This window comes from Mangifera indica, chromosome 20 (genome assembly GCF_011075055.1).
Source record: "Mangifera indica cultivar Alphonso chromosome 20, CATAS_Mindica_2.1, whole genome shotgun sequence".
In the NCBI taxonomy this organism is placed as follows: Eukaryota; Viridiplantae; Streptophyta; class Magnoliopsida; order Sapindales; family Anacardiaceae; genus Mangifera; species Mangifera indica.
In genome coordinates this window covers 4,737,528-4,743,467 of record NC_058156.1, presented here as the reverse complement: position 1 = coordinate 4,743,467, position 5,940 = coordinate 4,737,528, and positions in this window count along the sequence as shown.

Sequence of the window (5,940 nt, the reverse complement as noted above, 5' to 3'; positions counted from 1 at the left end):
TTTTTGCCTTTCTTTTTTTTTTCGTTTTTTTTTTGTTCTTTTTTTTTTTGGATGACTAATTAACACTAAAACTCTTAGCTAAACAGATCTGAAAGCCTTCGAACACCTCTTGAAGCTTGGATCATGATATGTGATTTTGGTGATACTTGATGCAAATCGGCAAGGAATGGAACTTTGGTGCTTTTGCGGCTCCTCTTGATTTGATGTTGCCCAAACCACTTGTATGAAGAATTTTGATGTTGAATTTGCTACTGCCAAATCACTTGATGATGAATAATGCAATTTTTTTTTTTTATATTGATGCACGAACACAAGACTAAAGGTTACGTAACTTATACTAGACCCAATGCTTTGATACCAAACTGATACAACCCTTGCTAATCGATCTAACAAGAACTATAACAATCTCTTGGAATCTTGCCCAAAGATCTATCTAGCATAAACCAAAAGAATTAGAACCCTCTTGTTATCTAACAACAAGGAACTCTAATTATCAAAGAAAGAATTCAAAACTTTCTCAAGAAATGAATTCAAAGAAAACTCTCACAAGAACTTTGGAGAAATTCGGAATTTCGGATTAAAATCAAGTTCCCATAATCTTGAGTTTAATACATATATATATATGTTGCTTCTAACCCTAAAAAACGAAATAAATCCTTTAAAAAAAAGGAAAATAACAACTCATGACAACTAAGCACTCTCCTAATTAAACTAGGATTCCTAGTTAAACTAGGATAACAATTAGATAATAACTAAACAAGCTTTCCTAATTAAACTAGGATAACAACTAGATAATAACTAATCACAAAAGGGCTAGTTGAATTGATGTGACTTGGGCTTCCATATGCATATTTGACTAAGCCCAACATGTGCTCCTTGCTGCCCTTAGACCAATTCATGTATTTGGGCTCCTTGTGTTAAAGTAAGCTCTTTTAATTCTTCAAATTGAATTAAATGCACAAGCCTTGAACTACACTCCATGCTTGTCATGTCGTTGACCATGAGTTCCCTTTTGACTTCACTTGGACTCTTTCCCATAAGCTCCAAATAGCTTTGAACAAGCCCAATGATTGCCGCTTTCATCTTCTTGGCTCTTGCTCGTGTAATTGGGCCTCCGTCATAGCTCAATGGATCCAACTTCTTCGTGTTTGTTGAAGTAGAATTTGAACCTCCATCGTTATGCTTCCCCATGTGCGAATTTGGTGAAGTTATCCCTTGATCATTCGCATCACTCCCCCCTTCCTCAAAAGGATTCGACCTCGAATCTCCACCTGCATAATCAAAAGGAAGAAGGTCAGAAACATTAAAGGTTGCACTAACATTATACTCACCAGGGAGATCTAATTTATATGCATTGTCATTAATCCTTGCAACAACTTGAAAAGGTCCATCTCCTCGTGGGTGAAGTTTAGATCGCCTTTGCAAAGGGAACCGTTCTTTGCGCAAATGTAGCCAAACCCAATCGCCAGGCTCAAAAACCAACTTCTTACGCCCTTGATTCCTTTGGTTCGCCACTTGTTGGTTCTTTTTATTTGTGTTTTGCCTCACTTTCTCATGGAAATTGCGCACAAATTCTGCCTTCTTAGCACCATCAAAATTAACACGCTCTTCCAAAGGTAAAGGAGATAAATCTAATGGTGTTAAAGGATTAAAACCATACACAATTTCAAAAGGTGAATAATGCGTGGATGAATGCACAACCCTATTATATGCAAACTCTACATGGGGTAAACTTTCATCCCAAGACTTCACATTCTTTTTTATGATAGCACGCAATAATTGCCCTAAAGTTCTATTCACAACTTCAGTTTGACCATCAGTTTGTGGATGACAAGTAGTACTAAATAACAACTTAGTTCCTAATTTCGCCCACAAGGTCTTCCAAAAGTAGGACAAAAATTTTGCATCCCTATCACTAACAATAGTTCTTGGCATACCATGCAAATGTACTACCTCTTTAAAGAACAAATCAGCAACATATGAAGCATCATCAGTTTTATGACATGGAATAAAGTGTGCCATCTTAGAAACCGATCAACTACCACATAGATGCTGTCATGACCACGTCTAGTCCTAGGTAGTCCAAGTACAAAATCCATAGAAACATCTACCCAAGGTGAATGTGGGACAGGCAATGGCGTGTACAAACCATGTGGATGCACTTTAGACTTAGGTTGCAAACATGTGATACAATTAGTGCAATACTTAGAAACATCAGATTTCATGTTAGGGCAAAAAAAATGCTCTTGTAAAATATCTAAAGTTTTAGCTATGCCAAAGTGACCCATCAAACCTCCTTCGTGTGCCTCACGAATTAACATCAAACGCAAAGAACACTTAGGCACACAAAGCTTATTCAAACGAAACAAGTAGTCATTATGCTTATAAAATTTTTCAAAGGCAGCTTTCTCACATGCATTATAAACATTGCTAAAATCATGATCATGTGCATACAACTCTTTAATATGCTCAAAACCAAGCAATTTAGCATCTAAAGTAGTAAGAAGTGCATACCTTCTAGACAATGCATCAGCCACAACGTTTTCCTTACCTTGCTTATATTTGATGACGTATGGGAAGGATTCAAGAAATTCACTCCACTTTGCATGTCGCTTATTGAGTTTGTTTTGACCTTTCAAATACTTCAAACTTTCATGGTCGGTATGGATGACGAACTCTTTAGGCACAAGGTAGTGTTGCCATGTCTCTAATGCCCTCACTAATGCATACATTTCCTTGTCATATGTTGAGTAGTTCAATGCTGCGCCATTCAATTTTTCACTAAAGTATGCAATTGGCTTGCCCTCTTGCAAAGGAACAGCACCAATTCCCACTCCCGAAGCATCACATTCAATCTCAAAAGTTTTATCAAAGTTAGGCAAAGCAAGAATAGGAGCAGAAATTAACTTAGATTTAAGCATATTAAACGCACTATCTTGTTCATCACCCCACTTAAAACCAACATTCCTTTTAATAACTTCTGTCAAAGGGGCAGCTATGCTAGAGAAATCACGCACAAAACGCCTATAGAAACTAGCTAAGCCATGGAAACTTCGAACATCCCCAACGTTTTTAGGTGTAGGCCAAGATTCAATAGCCTTAACCTTTTCATTATCAACCTCAATACCATGCTCGCTAACAACATAACCTAAAAATGTAACCTTAGGCACACAAAACATACATTTAGCAAGCTTAGCATGCAACTTTTGCGCATGCAAAACACAAAAAACAGATCTCACATGCAAAATGTGCTCTTTAAGTGATTTGCTATACATAAGTATATCATCAAAATAGACAACAACGAATTTGCCAATAAATTCACGCAAAACATGGTTCATCAAGCGCATGAACGTACTAGGAGCATTAATTAACCCAAAAGGCATCACTAACCACTCATATAAACCATATTTTGTTTTAAAGGCAGTTTTCCATTCATCTCCTTCTTTCATTCTAATTTGATAATAACCAGCCATTAAATCAATTTTAGAGAATATACGTGCACCATGCAATTCATCTAACATATCATCTAAACGAGGAATAGAATGGCGATACTTTATAGTGATTTTGTTGATGGCGCGACAATCAACACACTTACGCCATGATCCATCCTTTTTTTGCACCAATAGAACAGGAACGGCACATGGGCTCATGCTTTCTTTAATCAACCCTTTTGACAACAACTCATCCACTTGACGTTGTAACTCCTTTGTTTCTTCGGGATTGCTCCTATAAGCTGGGCGATTTGGAATTTGTGCTCTAGGAATGAAGTCAATTTGATGTTCTATCCCCCTCAATGGCGGCAAACCATCAGGCATGGATTCGGGAAACAAATCTTCAAATTCCTGCAACAAAGCTTGAAAAGAACTAGGGAGAGAAGAGAGAATTGAGTTAGATTCAAAAGATAAACACGCATACTTGAATACCAATAGTATTAAAGGCTGCCTTGTTAAATAAGCCTTTCGAACCTCACTCCCTCTTGCATAAAAATTGCCTTTTACCTCTTTTTTTGCCACTCTTTGCACACTATTCTCTCCTTTTGCATGCGCACTCTCATGAATTTTTTTTCTCACTGCGCATCCTCTCTACTTGCTCTCCTTTTTCCTCTCTATTTGCACACCTCTCTTGGCTTTTCTCACAGCTCTCCTTTTGCTTGTGCATCTTTTCTTTTCCATGTGCACTCTCACATTCACTCAAAGTTTTTTGATCTTCGTATACTTCTTTAGGTGTCATAGGTAACCAGTTGACATGTCTACCATTCATGTTGAATGAATATCGGTTAGAATACCCATCATGTATAACACGCCTATCATATTGCCAAGGGCGTCCCAATAATATGTGACTAGCATGCATAGGTACTACATCACATAAAACCTCATCATGATAACGCCCAATAGAGAATGAAATTAATGTTTGCCTCGTGACCTTAATATCCCCACTATTATTCAACCATTGCAACCTATAAGGTCTAGGATGTTTAGTTGTTTTCAACCCCACTTTATCAACTAAACCAGCATTAACAACATTAGTGCAGCTACCACCATCAATAATCATACTACACAATTTATTATCTATCATGCATCTAGTATAAAAGATATTTTCGCGTTGTACCTCATCCTCCTTAGCTTGCATGTTTAGAGCACGCCTTGCAACCAACGTGAAAATTGGTCCTTTAGGGGCTGGTTCATCGCCCTCTTCTTCTGAAACATCCTCCAATGGTGGTATATCACTCAAGTCATCATCATCCTCGCTCCCATCTTCACTCACCACCTCCCCATTGCGTAAGGTCATCACCTTTGCATTTGGACATTGTGCAACTCTATGTCCGTATCCCAAGCACCTAAAGCATTGTATATCACGTGATTTACCCTTGGATTTGTCATCCTTTGGTTGCATTTTTGGTGTAGTGAGCTCTTTATTTTTGCTTTGATCAGATCTGCCCTTATTTGTATTTGCATCACCTCCCTTGTTCCCTTTCCAATTCGGCTTCCATGATGTTGGGGTCGAAATAGCCTTGGTTTTTTATCTTAGTTGTTTTTCAATCTTGGTTGCCATGTGTACCATATCCTCAAAATCTACATAATGATGCAACTCAACAAGGTTAGCAATATCACGGTTCAAACCTGAAAGAAAACGTGCCATAGTAGCTTCCCTATCCTCCTCAATGTTGGCTCGAATCATGGCCATCTCCATCTATTGGTGATATTCTTCAACACTATTGGATCCTTGATTCAACCTTTGTAATCGATTGTACAACTCCCTATAGTAGTGTTGTGGTACAAATCTCTTCCTCATGATTGTTTTCATCTCAAACCATGAAGAAACAGGACCTTCTCCGCTTCTGCGCCTAGTCGAGGTAAATTGATCCCACCATACACTAGCATAGTCGGTGAATTCAACGGCTGCCAATTTCACCTTCCTCTCTTCGGTGTAGTTATGGCACTCAAATACACGCTCTACCTTCTTCTCCCACTCTAAATATGCCTCTGGATCACTTTTACCATGGAAAGCTGGAATCTTCATTTTGATTGAACCTAAATTCCAATCTTTTGATTTGCCTTTGTTGGAACGTGTAGATCCTTCTTCTTCAATCTCCCCTTCTAAATCATCAAAGAGGCTACGTTTTGTGTCTCTTATCTTGCCACGGCTAGGGGTACCTTGTTCCAACCTTTCCAACCTTTCTTGGACATTGCGGTTTTCACTCCTCATGTCCTCTTGTTGTAACATCATCTTCTGTAACATTCCTTGTATTGCTTCTAAGGTAACTTTCTCCTTAGGGTCCATGATGTAAACCTGCAAGAAAAACGTTAGAAAACACCTATTCTAACACTCCCTCACGTGTTTTCGCTCAAATGTGTTTGCAATACTCTAATACGCTCACCAAAACAATCACACACAGAATTTCCCCTTAGAGTTCTTATTTGAGTTGACCTTTACTACTCA